Genomic DNA, 17,628 nt, shown 5'->3' with positions numbered 1-17,628 from the left:
TATATATATATATATATATATATATATATATATATATATATATATATAAATTTTAATAGGGCCTTGACTTATATAATAGGAGTTCTTAATGCTTGTACAAGAACTGTCTTTTCCATCTTACTCGTTGATAATTTTGATAATCAATAAGACTTTTCTAGAGAAGTTAAAAGATGACATCGATGGAGAAAATAGCAAGACAAGAAAAAGAAATATGAGGGAGTACTGCTTCAGAAAAGATGAGTCACAGATGGAGACATTTGCAACATGAAGAAGGAAAGAGTAGGAAATGAGGAGGCTTAATTATGGTGCATGATTCAACCACAGATTAGACTGCTATATCTTACTTCCAGTTTCTTCACTTCTATTTAAACTGTGCAAATCTGGCTTCCTGATGCAATCTATTTCTAGTAACATATATTTGGCCCTGACATGTGTAATTCCTGTCACAGGCCACATCGACCTGTCAAAGACAAAATCCAGATTGCTGGCAACATTGGGCATGGGAGCCCCTGCCTGAGTTCCTTAGGCTGCCCCGGAAGTAAGCATGGAAAAGGCCCTAGTAGAAGAGCCGTGCCAGCCTTTCCCCTCACTACACAAACTGCACCGATATCTTCTCAGAGAAGAAAGAAGGGTTGAAAAGCTAAGAGCAGAGGTTTTGACAATTGATATTCCCAGATTAACCTCTGTCTTTGATCCCCAGTTTGTGTGACCTTGAATATATTGCTTAACTTCTCCAAGCTGAGTTTCCTCATCTCAGAAATGGGGAAATAACAGTGATGAACTCCCAAGCGTTTTGTTTGTTTCGTTTTGTTTTTTTTCTTCCCAGTTCTGGGAATTGAATCCAGGGCCTTACACATGCTAGGCAACTGCTCTACCACTGAGCTGCATCCCCAGTCTATTTCATTTTTCTCTAGCATTATTAATTGTGCAAATCAATGCACTTTGGTATGATAATTGATATTTCAATACACGTATACTGCTTGCATTGATCACACATCCCTTTATCTACCTCCTCCCTCTAGGAATTATTATTTTACATTCTGGTCAACTTTTTTTTTTTAATGCTTCCACATAGGAGAAAGAACACATGGTATTTGGTTTTCTATGTCCAGCTGATTTCACATTTTTTCAAATTGTCTTTCAGTTTCATTCATTTTACTGCAAATGATAGAATTTTATTCTTCTTTATAGCTGTATAATATTCTGTTATATAGATACTGTGATTCTCTTAGCACTGCCAAAATATAGTTAATACATTCAATAAGTGATACGTGCTAATTAATACTTTTTGGATGAAGGAAATCAAATTTGGCCCATATGTCTCATTAAGACATACAATAGGAAGGCTGACCATCTCCTCCTCCTATGAACTTTACACGTGACCCAGTATGCAGCAAGATCTAGTACTAGTCCCTAACCATAAAACATGGGAGACCATGATTCTCTGGCCCATGGAATCATGATGATCCTGTGGCCAATCAAGGTAATCGTTCTCTAAAGTGTACTCTGGACTCATGGCACTGGAACACATCTATGTGCTGCTGCATGGCTCAGGTATAGATAGCATCAAATACTTAGTCCACAAACAAGCCTGACTGATTGTCCATCCTGTGTGTCTTAGTTAGTATTTGTGAATTTAGAGATTATGGAAAGTCTTAAGATGTTTCCTTTGCAAATGACAGGGTACAATATATGTAGAGTTCAGGCTTCAAGGGAAATATCCTTTCTTGTCAACTAGAAACAGATGTATCTTAACCAAATTCAGCTTTGAGGGTCCTGTGTGAGGTGTCCCCAAGTAGGTTGTAGACTCAAACTTTTTAAGCATATGTCAAATGTCAATCTTGAGATAAAGTCCACTCTGAATTTTCTCCCATAGTGTTTGTTATTTCTTGTTTCTATAGCACTGTATGACAACCCATTGCAACATGTCACTTTATTTGTTGGTCTCTTCGTCAGGGCTACTATAATAGGTGGCTTGTAAACAGAAATTTATTTCTCACAGTTCTAGACAGCAGAATTCCAAGATCAGGATGTCAGCAAGGTTGGGTTCTGGTGAGGGCTATTTTCAAATGCCATCTTTTTTGTATCCTCAAATGGAAGAAAGAGTGAGAAAGCTCTCTGGGGTCACTTTTAAAGGTCACTAATCTCATTCATAAGGATTCCACCCTCATTACTTACTTACCCTAAGGGGCTCATCTCCTAAAACCATCACATTAAAAGTTACAATGTGAACATACAAATTTTGGGGGAGACACTCAGTTTATACGTCTCCATAACTAGCCTTGAGAACAGAGACACTATTTCTAGTACTTATCTACTATCATTGTGGCATGTAGTTATTTCTTGTAATCATTTTCCTATAAGAATGATCCAAGGAGGTAATCCTTACACTCTGATCTCCAACTCAGACACTGGAATAGGGTGATACCTGCTGACTCCACTAATTTGAAGGTAAATAGATCGTTCTGCTCTGATTTTTACCTGTGGAATGTTTTCCTGGGTTCTTTTGTTGTCATACAAGGGGATCCTGAGCCTATCCTAATGTGTCATAGATTGACATCTCCTAAGATCTTGAATTGGCTGGTAAAATGTGTCCTCAAGTCATGACCTCCCTATGCCTAGATGTCATAGAAACCTAGAAAGTACCCAAGAAGCATGCTGACAAGAATTCCTTAAGTGGATTTCTTTAAAATGTATTCTCAAAGATAGGAACAAGAACAGTGCACTGTTCTTCCAAGGCCTGTTGCATCCTGAGCCAGAACATAGGGACTGCCAAGTTTGGGGTGACAGTTTCCAGAACAGAAAACTCAGACCTTTGAGCTGGGTGATTGCAGGATACCAGCCCCTCTCCTGGCACCATCAGGGGCTGAGTAGTCACATGACGGATGGAAACTTAGCTTGAGTCCTGGTCCATCAGGCAAGAACTCAAGATTAGCGGAGCAAACATTTTGGGATCAAAACTGCATGGTTTCAGGTATACAATATGGCAGATCAGTAGCATGGTTTTACCTCAGCATTCAGGGAGGGGATGGCACCAGTCTCTTCCCTTTTATAACCAAGGATCTTGAGGTCACAGTTGACGTGATCTGGTGGGTGGGTGACCTGTTTTATCAGGATCAGCCCTCTCTCTGAATTTGTGACCTAAATCAGCTGCGTCTACATTCACATAGCTTTGCAGAAGGAAATCCTACAGAGCTTAGTACTAGAGAAGCTAAGCTCTGATCTTCCAGTGGCCTTAATCAATCCTGGCGTGGACCCAATCCTGTAAGTTTAGAATTGTATTTTGTTCCAAGGCATCACATACCTTATATTCTTTCTTAATCTTAAGTAACTCTGAAACAGAACAAGATTAAAATCTACTATTTGCCTTTTGCTTTTAATTAGTTAGAATGGGCTAGAGGTGATGGCTTTGCTGTTGTTTCTGCATGTGATTTTGGCTTCTTGAATTACAAATATACTGTATACATCCAAATGTGAGAATAAATGTGTAGTTAGCAGAGCAAACTGCTGACAGTAACTGGGATCTATATTTATTACTTCAATATTTCAAACATTAATTGGTCTAAGATGTACTATAAATGCACGCTACGTAATAGAGGTCTGTTTTCCACATTTTCTTCATTCTTTATTCCATTTAGAAACTAGGAGGCTAAATGATGGTGAAGATTGTAGTAGTTTTGAAGATCCAAATTTGGTTTGGGTTTTCAAGGATTGCTTGTTGAAAAGAATGTATTAACAGTAATTTCCCCATTAATCTTTCTAAATTGTTCTAATAATAAATAATATTTCCACTGAACAATGAACCAAACATCCACTCGCTCTTTGCCTACGTTTTAGGAAGAAACCAGCCCGTTAGCCATCATAAGAAAGTTTGGCAATAGTAAAAGCTATTCTTTCTTTGCTGTACCTCTTTTTCAAGGGACAGTTGGAAATCCCAGGTCTGTTTTAAAAGGACCCTAATCCCATTGTGAGGGCTCCACCCTTATGACCTTATTATCCCTCAAAGGCACATTTTAGCACCATCACATTGACAGTTAGGATTTCAACATCTGAATTTGGGGCAGGCGCAAACTTTCAGTGAAAACTACCCTCTGATACCATGTTGTGTGGAGAGCACTTGGCTTCCATGACACGCTTCTCAAACCCTCACAGCTCTAACCTGGCTATGACAAAACTCCTTAAAAAAATCCACCTTGCCAGCCATTCTACAACATGCCTCCCCAGGATTCCTAAAAAATGTCAAAGTTATAAAAAACAGGAAAAATCTGAAACACTATCAGAGCCCAGAGGAACCAAGGGAGATTTGACCAAATGTGATGTGCTATCCTGTTGGAGTTACAGAAGCAGAAAAACAGATAGTAGAGGAAAGGCAGTGAAATCAAATGAAGTGTGGAAACACCTCATACGAAGGAACAGGCACGAATCCTAATTGTAACCCATGTAATTATCATAGTAATGTAAGAGGTTAACAATGGGAGAAACAGAAACAGGGTATAGAGAAACTAACTCTGTGTCATCTTTTCTACATCTCTTTGGCGATCCAAAACTCATATAAAACAGTTTATTTACATACCTGAATGCTTCTTGATAGTTTATGTAAAGATATTTATAGCCACTTGACCAAAATCAGGCAGAAACACAAAAACAAGTCTCAGGGCACAGTACGCTGTCAACAATCTCTACTGAATAAATATAATGACTATAAAATATTTGTAGATCACCTAAGTTATTTATGGGCAATTATTTTTTTTAAAAAATTCTTAAGAGTTAAGGTTACAGGAGAAATTATTCAAAAGGAGAGAGGGGAAAAAAACTCGATGTTTTCATTTACTAAAAGTTTCCAAAAGATATTCAAACCAGGGATAATTTAGGGAAAGTTGCAGAGGGGGCGGCATATGTGATCAGTTAGTGAGCTGCCCAGCCAAACGGAACATTGCTGTAAGGGAAAATGGAGAGGATCTGATTAAAAGTAGGTATGTTTTCTTTTGGAAACTTGAAAAATTGATACTGTTTCCTCTCTGCTTCTTGTTTGTTGTGGTGGGCTCTCGTTTTTCTTGACTTCCCTTATTTTCTTTTCCTTTTTTTTATGAGTTTTTTTGTTTGCTTGTTTGTTTTTTGCTATGGTCTTTCTCACTTTTTTTTTTCTTCTTTCTTACAACTCTGATGATTACCCATCTTTCCTTTTCATTTCTTATCAGCTGGCTGCCCCAGGCTGAAGTTTGGGTCACTCAGTTCTAGGGTCAGGCACCTGGCTCTGGGCCTTCCCATGGTTTATTAGCATTTTCTTTAAGACACTTGCTTGCATTTATAATGGACTTTGCCATTCATTCTGCATTTACTATCTACATCTGAAAACAGATGCATCTCATCAGCCTTGTTAAATTCACAAATGTGGAAAACATTGTAGACTTCGGTGGCAGAACTTACTTTCGTTGAATTAAGTGATATAGCGGTATTGTCCTCAGTCAAAATATACTGAAAAGAATTAAGTAGGAAAAAAAATTACTCTATTAAACATTTTTACCCTCTTTTTTAGAATGTGTTTTTAAATTTCTCATCAGTTTTGACATCATTTTATAGGTTCCTAGTTTCCTACCTGGAACTGTAGACAACTCATTTATTCCTTCAAGTCTCCATATGCCTAATTATAAAATGGAAACATTCTATAACACTTTAAATGAGCAGAGAGACAACGAATAGCAATTATGGTTAAATGGTCCTCCTAGGAAATCTGGTTCTAAGTTTGAATCAGTATTTGAGGGGCAACTTCTATGCACATTTCACTTTGTTATGACATGAAAACATCAATTTTTATGTCCTTTTTTTAGGACATAACAAAAAATTAAAACATAAGATAAAATCTCTGCCTTCCAGGAAAGTTCCATTTGGTTTGTTACATAAGTCACCAACATAAAATAACTAAAAATAGTGTAATGAAGTAATACTTAAATGTATGAGTCCTGTAAAGAGTAAGTGCTATGAAGTTTGAAGAAATTAAAGATCATTTACAGTTAGTGGTTCCTGAGGATCTTTCAGAAGTTGAGAGACCAGAATGGCACAGCAAATTAATGTGAGATTTGCTCTCAGGTAAAACTTGATTCAGATATTGGCTCTGTCATATGATGTCTACATGACCTTGGACCAATCATATTTACTTTACCTTCATGAAAATAATTATAAAATCTTACTTCATAGGATTGTCATAAGGGTTAATTAAGAAATACTGCAATCAACTAAGAAATTATTATTTTTTTGAATATGTGCATATCCTTTTAACTTTAATGTCTCTTTATTTAGAATACACAAATCCTTACAAGAACAGAAAAATTCTCCAATTTTTTGGTGCCTTAGTATTAGTATTTTTAGACAAAGAGGTTTACATGAATACTGCTAAGAAATTATTTAATAGAAGAACTATTAAGTGTGCTCTCTAATTAGAAATGGAGGATGGAAGCAGAGTAGTGGTATGCTGTTAGTGAAAAGGGTGAATTCAATTAATAGGAAAGGAGAAGAGTTTGGTTTTGACCACATAAAGTTTTAGGAAATGGTATCGTCTCAGAATGAGTTTGTCCTGAAAAGAGACAAAATAAATAAATAAACAAACAAACAAATAAATAAATAAATAAGTCTGGGCTTAGGGAGGAAAAGTTCTTATTCAGGTTTCTATTGCTATGACAAAATACCTGAGGTAAACAACTTTTAAAAAGGGACATTTTATTTTGGCTAAGTTTTAGAGGTTTCAATTCATGGTCACTTGACAGTTTTGATCGCATTATTTCTGACCCTTCCTTCCTTCTCATACTACCCCAAAATATCTCACCTTGGTATTTTGGAAAACCACAGGAGCAGGAAGTGTTATGGTTTAGCTATGAGGTATCCACCAAAAGCTCATGTGTTAGACAATGCAAGAATGTTCAGAGGTGAAATAATTAGGCTATGAAAGTTGTCACCTAATATATAGTTTAACCCACTGATACGGATTAATTGGGTAGTAACTGTAGGCAGGTAGGGTACAACTGTAGCAAGTAGGTCACTGGGGACATGCCTTTGGCATATACAGTTTGGCCTTGGTGAATAAAGCTCTTTCTCTCTCTGCTTCCTGGTTGCTATGTCTTGATCTGCTTTCCACCATATGCCCTTCGACCATGATGTTTTGCCTCCTCTTGGGCCTAGAACTAGGGAGTCAGCTGACTATGGACTGAACCTCTAAAACTCATGAGCCAAAATAAACTTTTATTCCCCTACAATATTCTTGTCCAGTGTTGGTCACAGTAATAAAAGAAAAAAGAAAAAAAAATCTGACTAAAACAGGAAGGTCACTTCCACCTTCCTCCATACTTCTTCCTTGAAGCGGGTCTTAATAATCTGGTTTGAGTGATACAGGAAGTCCTTATCCAGAAAACAAGCTGGAGGGACTGAGCATGCTTTGGGCAGGGATGTGAGAGGACACAGAATGGCAAAACTTCAGAAACTGAAATCAAGTCAGTGAAATTGGAAAGCAGAGAGGGAGAAGACAGCACTTGACCAGGCCGAAGAAATGACTGATCAGGAAGGGATATGATCAGATTTTTATTTTTAAAGACAGCTCTAAGTACCTTGGGGAGAACTGGGTTGGAGGAATGCCTGAGTGCATTCAAAGCTAGCCAAGCATCTAACAAAGAGGTCCCAGGAAGAAAGCTGCTGACTGCTAGATCAAGGTAGGTACAGAGAGTGGAGACTAATAGAATGACTGAAGACTTATTAAATAACAAAACAGAAAGGAATGTGTGATTGAACTGGTATGTTGCATGGGACTCACTTACAGGGAAACATTAAAAGTATCTAAAGTATATAAAAGTATATAAAAGTATGACTTCCAAGTATCTCTTTGAGCTCCTGTGTGGTACCATTGTACTGGAGAGTCAAGAGGAAAAGCAGGATTTGTGGAGAGTGGTGAGTTCAGGAGGCCATGGAGCTATAGATATAAACATAGAGTTAAATATAGAGATATTCATAGCTCAGAAGAAATTCTAAAAGTAAAGATATAACTTGGGAGCCACTAAGCATATTAAATATATTGAGAATAGGAGCCATTACAGTGGAGGTGATCATGTAAATAAAAATTTAAGAATGAGAAGGAAAGAGGATCTTCTCCTTTTAGGACTCCAACTACCAATGATCTAAGAGAGGAGGAAGGGTCAGACCTGGGGGCTGATATCAGTATGTGTACTTCATCCCCAGTAATTCAAGATTAGAAAAAAAACCAAAAAAACAAAAACTAAGAAAACAAAAAGAAAGAAAGAAAGAAAAAGTGAAAGGAATCATTGGTCATGCACAGAAGTTACAAGACTATTTGTTATCACAAGAAACAGTACAGGTTTGTCAAGGCACCTAAAAGCAAACTTTCAGGTGGAACTTCAAATCAAAGCCAGTAAAATGCCTCGGGTATATCAGCTACACACCATTTGAGTTTGTTAATAACAGGCATGTGTACTCCTAGTTCCACACACAGAATCCAACCTACAAGTAAAGACCTGTTGTGGCTGGCTGAAATCTGGGTAATGCCTAGTCCCCATCACCTAATTTTCAGCTCAATTTGTAGATTTGTGTTTGCCTTTTATAGGCACAAACCTTCAATTTCACAATTTCTCTCAATGAGAAAAACAGTTTTAGAGGTGAACTTGTTTTCTCTAATCTGTTATTTTATCTAGCAGTCAAATAAATGTAAAGTGTAAATCAAGATCCACAATTACAAAGGTAACTTCATGTAATGTGCATTCATAATGCTGCCATCTTCTACACCGTGGAAGCATTCTTTACTTGCATTCTTCCCTTATTTCCACCAATATATTTACTGTTATATGGAGAACTGGAAAATAAATAACATAAAAGTCCCGGACTCTAGATGAGACCAAGTCCAGGAAGAGAATTAGGCAAATGAACAAACTACTACGATCCAAGGGCATCAAATGCTAATCGAGATAGGAACAGGGAGCCTGGCCTCCAGCACTGGGAGGGACTGAGTCTGCCTGAGGCTGTCTGAGATCTCTCAGAGCTGCAACTTCAAATCTAAGTATGCAGTGGAAAGGGAAGAACATTCCGCAGATAAGGAATACTAATGAAAAAGCACTGAGAAGAATAGAGGGTGTTGCACATTATTCATGAAACAAGAGAAAGTTTGTTGCAGTTAGAATTAAGTTGGGAAAGAACAAAGGCCTGGAGATATGAGCAATTTGCAAAAATACTTTATAGAATAAGGCTTTAACTTGTCTTTGTTTTCTTTAAAGTTGGTGCTTCTCTTTTTTAAGAATGATGGGCCTCCAAAATGCTGAGGTCCAATTTGTCTTGAGTAAGCAATATTTGGAGACTAAAGAGAAGGGGGTGCGGTGGGGGTGAGGAGAAAGAGAGAGGGGGAGGAAATAGGAAATTTAATAATCTAGTTAAGATCTGATGTGGCCTTTTCTAACACAACGGAACTGGGGTAGAAAAAGAAGCATTTTTCTTTTCCATAAAACTAATTAAATAGAGGGCAGTTGGCAGTTATAGATAACTGGGAGATTTGGGGAGTTTCAGGACAACAGTACATAAGTTCATTGCACTGAGAGTAATGATATGACATGAAGTCACATCCACATCACACTTGGCCTAAGGCTCTGTCCAATTACTGAGGCCAGACTTCAACCCTTGTTCTTGACTATGTTATCACATTGCTAATCTGGCATGCCAGAGGACTACTATCTCACCTCTGCCTCTGACAGGGCCCAGCTGCCTTAGCAGATAGAGATGCCATTGAGAGTAATAGATAAAATAAGAGAGGATTCCAGAGGTAAGGTCTGGTGAGGAGGAAAAAGAGAGAAAAATATTCTCAATTTGCCAGGTACTCTAGAAACAAATGTGATCATAAACTTTTAAGTCTACAAAATGAAAAACCCCAGCTCTATGTGAATTAATAATTTACAGACTTGAAGCTCACTTTTTTTTTTTTTTTTTTGATACCAGGGATTGAACTCAGGGACACTCAACCACTGAGCCACATCCCCAGCCCTATTTTGAATTTTATTTAGAGTCAGGGTCTCACTAAGTTGTTTCGTGCCTCATCATTGGTGAGGCTGGCTTTGAACTCATGATCCTCCTGCCTCAGCCTCCCAAGCAGTGGGTATTACAGACATGGGCTATCACTCCTGGCTAATGCTCACATTTTTAAAGAAGACCAGAATGTAAATTCAGATGACGAATGTAAATTCAGTTTTGGTCATGTAATTCATGTGACCACTAAAACACAGTTCTAAGGGCTGAGACTATAGCTCAGTTGTAGAGTCCATCCTTATCATGCATGAAGCCCTGGGTTAAATCCACAGTGAAAAGAAAAAGAAAATGTCTAAACAAAATATCCATAAATCATTTATTGTTATATTATTAGTTGCACAATAAAATGATAACTCCTATCTGATTCTTCTATCCATCCCACAAGCAGTTCTGATGCTGCATAAATGATATTCACAATTGCACAATCTATGGTTATCTTTTTGTAGATAACAAAATTTAAAACAATTTAATTTAAAACAATTATATAGCTACCACACTGTGAGGGGGTTTGGGGAGATCTCTCAGGAGACAGAGGACTCTACTCAGAACTTCCATGCTCTTGGCCTGTTGCAGAAAATAATTTAAGGATACATAAGGTTTGAACAAAGAGATCTTATTAGAAAGCAAAGTTAAAGATATGCATTCTCAGAGCAGAATATAGGCTATAATGAGAGCCAGATACACCACCAGGGCTTAAAAGGACACATATTTAGGTGGAATATGCATGATGCAAAGGGGCTGGCTTCCCTCAGGATTGGGAAACGTGGAGCAAGATCATGTTTCCACATCGGGGGTTCTGGTCTGGCACACAGTTTTAGGTTGCATTGACATCTCTGTCAATGGTCAACTAGGTGATGATACCAGAGGGCTGTCATGGTCCAGTCCAATCTTAGTCCTTTGCTTTACAAGGTTGGTCTCTTTGTATTGAGATATTGCCCCTGCTTTGCTACATTCCAGAAAAGTTACAGGAAACTGGAAAGTTATAATTCATAGGCTGTTCAGGGTGCTCAGATGGCATTCGTTGTCTGGGTTTTTTGCTGTCCCTTAGGCCCCTTTGTCCAGCTTACAAGTTGTCCATACGCTGCCCATTCCATACTCCAACAGGGACATTTCTTTGTAAGAGACTCAGTTTTTCTCTCTGGATCCCCATCTCACAATCTTTCAGAGATTTTGGCAATCTGCCTCATTTTTAAAACAAAATGATAACTTCCTACCTATCTTTATTTTGGTTTGTCAAGTATAAAATTCACATTTGATAGAGAGAATAGTAGAGAAATATTATGATTTTGGTTACACAAAGTGACCATTTTATTTTCCTATTGGTGAGACAGTTCTTTTCCAAAAGAGAAATGATAGTCACATAGTGCTTTCCCTCATTGAACTTAAGTATTATTTGATTCAGTTGTCATACATGATATGTAGATCAATGTTATCATTTCTTTAATATAAATAGTGTATTTTACATAGAAGTAAATGATTGGTGAAAAATCAGAGCCTACATAAATATAAACCTAAGGGAGTCCACAAATCTTGAGCTCCAGACACTGGAATATGACTCAGCCATTAAAGAGTAGTCTGTAGGTATAGACTTGTGACTACTATATACATTGATTTGGAAAGAGGTTTTCAACAATTGCCCAATAAAAGAGAAGATTATAAAATTGTATGTCCAGGATGCTCCATTTTAAAAATATTTACTTATGTACAGCTATTTATACCTAGAAATAAATATCTATTTACTGGAAAATTAAATTGTAAAATGAGACAACACAGAAAATTGAGTGATAACACGAGTATGCAGTGAAAGAGATTGGATTATAATTTCCAATTATAATTTAGTACAGAATCACTGACTATATAATTCTGAATCAATTACTTATTTACCCTAAGCCTATGTTCTACTGTATAAAACAAAGATAAAGGTAGGATCATATTTTAGGCTAACATTTTTTGGTACATAACAGTCATTCATTAAACTTTTCAATGATAACGTATATCCCTGAGTTATTGAGTAAAGATGATTTTGATAGTTTTCCTCCTACACATATTTTATTACTTAAAATGAACCAAAAACTCTTTTTTAACTTGTTTAGACCTTGAAGAAGACATTCAGAATGAGGATCGAATCTGTTGGATCTGAAAGCACTTTCACATCCATATCATTCAGTTGTGAATGTAACTAGGGGTCTGGGTGATGAGGAAGAGCTTGGGCTCTGGAGACAGCCAGTATTGGTTGTAGGGATGGCTCCATCGTTCTATGTGTGCAACTTCAGGCATGTTACTTAAAACCCCTTGAAGCCTCAACTTGCTCAGTCTTAAAATGGGGATAATAGTAACTCCATGATACAATTATTATGAAGATCGAATAAGGTCAGCATATCAACTGCTTAGCTGAGTACTTGCATACCAGCATTCAGTCAAGGTTACTACTGTTGTTGGGTTCGTGGATAAACCACGGGATGCTGTGAGCCTTCTAAAACCCTAGAAGGATTTTGTGTATATAGGATAATTGTGTACATATGACCATTGTATATTCAGAGGTCAAGGATGAGGTTGTAATTTCTCAAAATGCTCCCCATAAAGGTTTAAAACCATAGTTCTAAAACAGTTGAATTTATGGAGCAAGGAAATAATTTTCTCTCTCTGTCCATTTTGAAATACGTAAGTGTCACTACACTGAATAGGGCTCAAAACCACAGTCTCCTATGGAAATTTCATTGGAAGGAAACAGAAAAATAAAATTTATTTCTTAGTCCTTGCATTATCCTAGTTACTTGTTGGCTTTGGGCAGATGATTCTGTGCCAGTGCAAACCTGCCAGCCCCCTTCTAAGGCTCCTCATTCCCAGCCCCTATGGACCTGGGTTCCTTCACTTGGGGAGTTTCCATTGCAGTGCCCACAGAGGCCTGAGGGTCTCCAGATCCCTGCCCAAGAAGTCTTATATAATTTCAAATATTATATAATTCAGGGATAAAATAGCATACATTGTGATTCCAAAAGATGCCTAAAGTCTTTTGAGTCTAAATTTGAGTATTGTCATATTATTCTAGCCAGTGGTATAAAAACAAAATTTTTATTGGTGGCTTATATTGCTCTTTGTTTATGAACCAGATACTTATCATGTCTTTCGATGGAGCTAGTCTTGGATTTCATGAGGATCCTCATAAAAGCAGGTTAAGAGGAATCTGGGATAGGTAATCTGAACATATTTAAATATGTGTACACATGAGCTTTTCTATTTTCACTTTTCTTAGAAGGAAAGCCAAATGCATAGACTCTATTAGAAAACTGCACTTCCTTCCTTACCACTGTATCAATGCAGACTGCCATGACCCCACCTACCTCCAACCACAAACCAGGTTCTCCGGCATTTCCCATGATCTTCCTTGCTTTGGGGCATTTATACATATTCCCTCTACTTAGAACACTTTTAATCCCTCTGTCCTGACATAAAGAAGGGAATCTTATTTATTTACAGGTCTCCACTTAGATGCCACTTTTCCTCACCCCCAAACTCATCTCTCTCCTTGTCTAGGTCCATGCCAACTTATAAAAAATGATGGTGAAGTCTGCTTCTAGGCGATAGAGTGTCTGCTCCTGTTGTAAAATCTCACATTGTAGGCATCCAAAATATAATTATTGGATGAATGATTTTAAGCAATTTGTTCTCCATTGGTTCTATGCTGAATAAAAACATTACTGATGGTATTAGAAAGCGGGGGAGGTGGTAAGGAAGAAGAGGAGAAATAGAGAACAGAAGGGAAAGAGGAATTTTCAGTAGGAGGGAGGTTGGATATATATAGGAATACTCTGTCTGCAAGACAAAGCATTCTTTTAAATATTAGGCATATTTCCATTAAATTATACTGCATTGTTTCAGTGGAAGACTCAAGTACCATTATTCATTTGTGTCTCTCATGTATAATCATAATTCTATAACTAGCTATACTGATTATATTAAATATGATAGACTCCAAAATAAAATAGTCTAAATTATATGGATAAAATATATATATGTATTTATGTATATAAATACATATGTAAAATAAATATAGTTCAGATATATATATATATAAGAACTATATATGTATATGAACTATTATATAATGTACTTAAACAATATTTCTTCTCCTTTGAGAAATCTTTTGAAGAATTTGAACTATACATAAACGTGTACATATATAATTTTTAAAATAATTTAATATTTGAAAGTAAAGTCATCTATTCAAGGCAAGCAACTATTTTAATAGTAACAGATTTTAGAGTTATTCTAAAATATACTAATGCATTATTAATACATGAATTATAAGAAACCACTCTAAAATTGTTGGAAACATCAAATATCCACTTCCAATACTAGGCTTTGATAGATCACAGCCCCTTTTTTTTATTATTCATAGTACTTACATTCATCACTGAGACTTTAAAAAAAAAAAATGTTTTTTGAAGAGATCTATGGGATGTGGGAGTAGACTCCTTTATTAGGGATTTTAAAAGTGGAAGGCTTGGTGCCTCTTCATCCCTGCCTGGAGGGCTCCTTCTTGGGGACAAAGCTTCCAACTTCAAGGCCAATTCCATAATCGGCTGCATCTGTTTCTATGACTTTCTGGGAGACTCATGGGGCATTCTCTTCTCCCACTCACGGGGCTTCATCCCTGTGTGCACCATAGAGCTTGGGCAGAGCTGCAAAACTGACAACAGATTTGCCAAGAAGAATGTTTGATGAGTAGTTACCGCTCTGCAGTTGACAGGGGAAAAGAAGATTGCCACCCCAGCTGATGGGAAGGATGGAGATACTGTGATGGTCCTTCCAACCATCCCTACAGAGGAAGCAAAAAAAAAAAAAAAAAAACTTCCCTAAAGGAGTCTTCACCAAAGAGCTCCCATCTGGCAAGAAATACCTTTGCCACAGTCCCCAGCCTTGAAGCTCTCAGGGAAGTTGGTCTGCAACTGTACTTTGAGTATAGTGAGCCAGAGGATGCCAGTTGCCAACTGTGTTTTCCTGCAGCAATTCCATAAAAACATCCTGATGTGATCACCACTGAGGTCATGGGTGGCTTTTCCACTGACTTAATAAATGAAAAGGATACTAAAACTTTCTTGGGATTCTTTACTCTGTGCCTTCACCAGCTTTCTATTACATTCACACTTCTCAGCACTCTCTGTCTGGCTTTCTGGAGTATATTCTATATTTGAGATTCAAAACTTGTTGGATCTCTGCAAAGTTGTGATCAGCAAGGTAGTATTGGTTGATGGTTGAGGATGCTTGCTTTACTCCATCGTAGATGACCATCATTTTTTGTAGGTGGCCTAATCAGATCCTTTCTCCTGTTACTCATTTTATAGAACTTGAAGCTCAACTTCTTCTATAAGTAATGAAGTATATGGCCCAGGAACTTAAAGTAACCTGCCATTCTTTAATATTTGGTGTTCTGATCACTCCTAGGGACAGGAACTTTTCAATTCTGTACTTTTCTAGAATATAATTGAAGTGGGGAGATAAGGAAAGGGATCTTTAGATATTTTGCTGTTAAAAAAATAGTTACAATAAATTTCTATCAAAAGAGGGAGAACTGTAGAAAAGACTTCCTTTGCCTGCCAAGGAGGTGTACCTGAAGGTGTGAGGACAACTGCCACATGGCTTTCACAGGGCATTTGCATATATCAGTCTGCTCTTTGATGTTATATGTATATGAGGGTCCATTTTATGAAAAATGAGTGGATAAGAATGTTTTCATATAGAATATTCTTGCAGTGGGATGCTATTTTCTAAATTTTGCCTTCAAGGGATCAGTAAATAAAATTCATTGTTGAAATTGGAAAAAAGCAGTGGGCTTAATAAGATAGTTGACATAGTTCTAGAATCAGGAATAGAATTTAGGCAAAATCATGAGGAGTGTAATTTGACTTTGATGCAATAGCATCTCTCTTTTGCAAAGCTTTTAGTACCTCTCCCAAATGCCCAGGGCCTCTTGCTACACTCCAGCCCTGAGGCCACCTCCCCTCACCATTCTAGTACACTTTTCTTCTATAGTCAGCCTTCCAAGGCCCATCCTCTCAGCATCAAGACTGATGACAGAAGGAACTGCCACTCCTGTCTCCTGACCTCCATAGTAAATTGTGCCAGCAACACCCATAGAGGGCATCTAAGTGGATAATCCTCTCACTGGTTCCTGCTCTAACAAAGAAGCTCAGAGACCTTCCAAATGAAACAGAAACTGGCCTCACTTAGGGGATCTTTCTAGGTCTGACACCTCAGGTTTGTTCTCTGAAGTGTTTTATCCTATTTCTTCAGTCCTGTATCCTATATTTTTCTCTAGGTTAACTTACAATTTCCTGGGACATCTGGCCACCAGTGTTTGTGTTGTTTCTCTTGTCTGCTTCCTTGGACTCTGACCATTCTAGATATTTTCATCTGCCCCATCTGTGCAAGTCTTTTTGTTATTATCTATGGCCTTAATCAAATATCTGGACTTTTCATCTCAACTCTTTGAGTTAACACCCTTACTATCAGTATCCAGGTCTTGCCTTTAGATTGACCATTCCCATTTCTAGCCTATTTTCCTCATTAGGAACATTATTAAAATTAATTCCCTGCCCTAGAATCCATTATACGCATTAGTCCAGCTATGCAATGACTTGATTTTTCTAGTATTTCCATTAGATAATTCTTCTGTGTTATCCTCCAACATAATATGCATATTTTCAGCATTCAGTGCTGTTTTGCCATAAAGAAATGACTAATATGAAAAAAATGTTCTTATCTGTTTCTACTCTGAATATAGGAATAAAGAGCCATTGCTAGAAAGGAAATGGTTTGTAGTGAAGAATAATGTGGCTCAGAGCAGGACAAAGGCAATTCTAGTTGCTCTGCTGCAGAGCAGGGCCTCAACTTATAGAAATGTGAGTGGCCTTGTTTCATTTTTCCTAGGTCCCAGTGAGAGTTTTCAAATGACTGTTTATACACTATTATTAATGATCAGGGCTGTGGCACTTTGCCCCATCTATACTTCGTTTTATATTATTTCTACAAGATGAATGTTGGTAAGTGGAGATATTTCTGTGTTGAAACCTTATCTATAATAGTTAAAGAAAGAAAAAACTGAGGGTCTATTTATTCTTGTTTTAGACATAATACTAACAAGTTGGCTTCCTGAATCTTCTGCTGACAACACTTAGAAGTCACAAATAAGAAGTGGGAATAGTACAAGAAATAAGCATACTGAAATGTAGAAGCAAGCAATTAAGACAGTGTGCTTTTGGGAAAGGAATACAGAAAAATAAAATGAATAGAAGTTTAGGGTCATTTCATATATAAGGACAAAAAAACTCTATTAGTCTCTAAAAGGATTGCAGGACAATTCAGTAACTGAGATTAAGTAGGTTCATGCCCTCTTTGAGGATACAGACAAGTTTGCAATATGTTTGAGACTATATCCAGCCTCTCTGCTCCCAAATCTTTCCTCCTCCCTGTAACCTGAGTCCTACTTCTAAAATACAAATGTCATCTTGTTATTCCCCTGAGTAAAAACTTTAGAGAGTTCCTTTAGATAGTTCCCTTCTC

General features: G+C 37.3%; 1 long non-coding RNA gene across 1 annotated transcript in view; it reads left to right on the top strand.

Moving 5' to 3' along the window:
• The window catches only part of LOC125616340, a 72,587-nt gene that overhangs the window by 30,669 nt on the left and 24,290 nt on the right, over positions 1 to 17,628 (top strand). The window lies entirely within an intron of this gene.

Source organism: Marmota marmota, unplaced genomic scaffold (genome assembly GCF_001458135.2).
Source record: "Marmota marmota marmota unplaced genomic scaffold, marMar, whole genome shotgun sequence".
Classification (NCBI taxonomy): domain Eukaryota; kingdom Metazoa; phylum Chordata; class Mammalia; order Rodentia; family Sciuridae; genus Marmota; species Marmota marmota.
The sequence above is the reverse complement of the archived record's forward strand: the minus strand, read 5'-3'. Positions and strand labels throughout refer to the sequence as shown.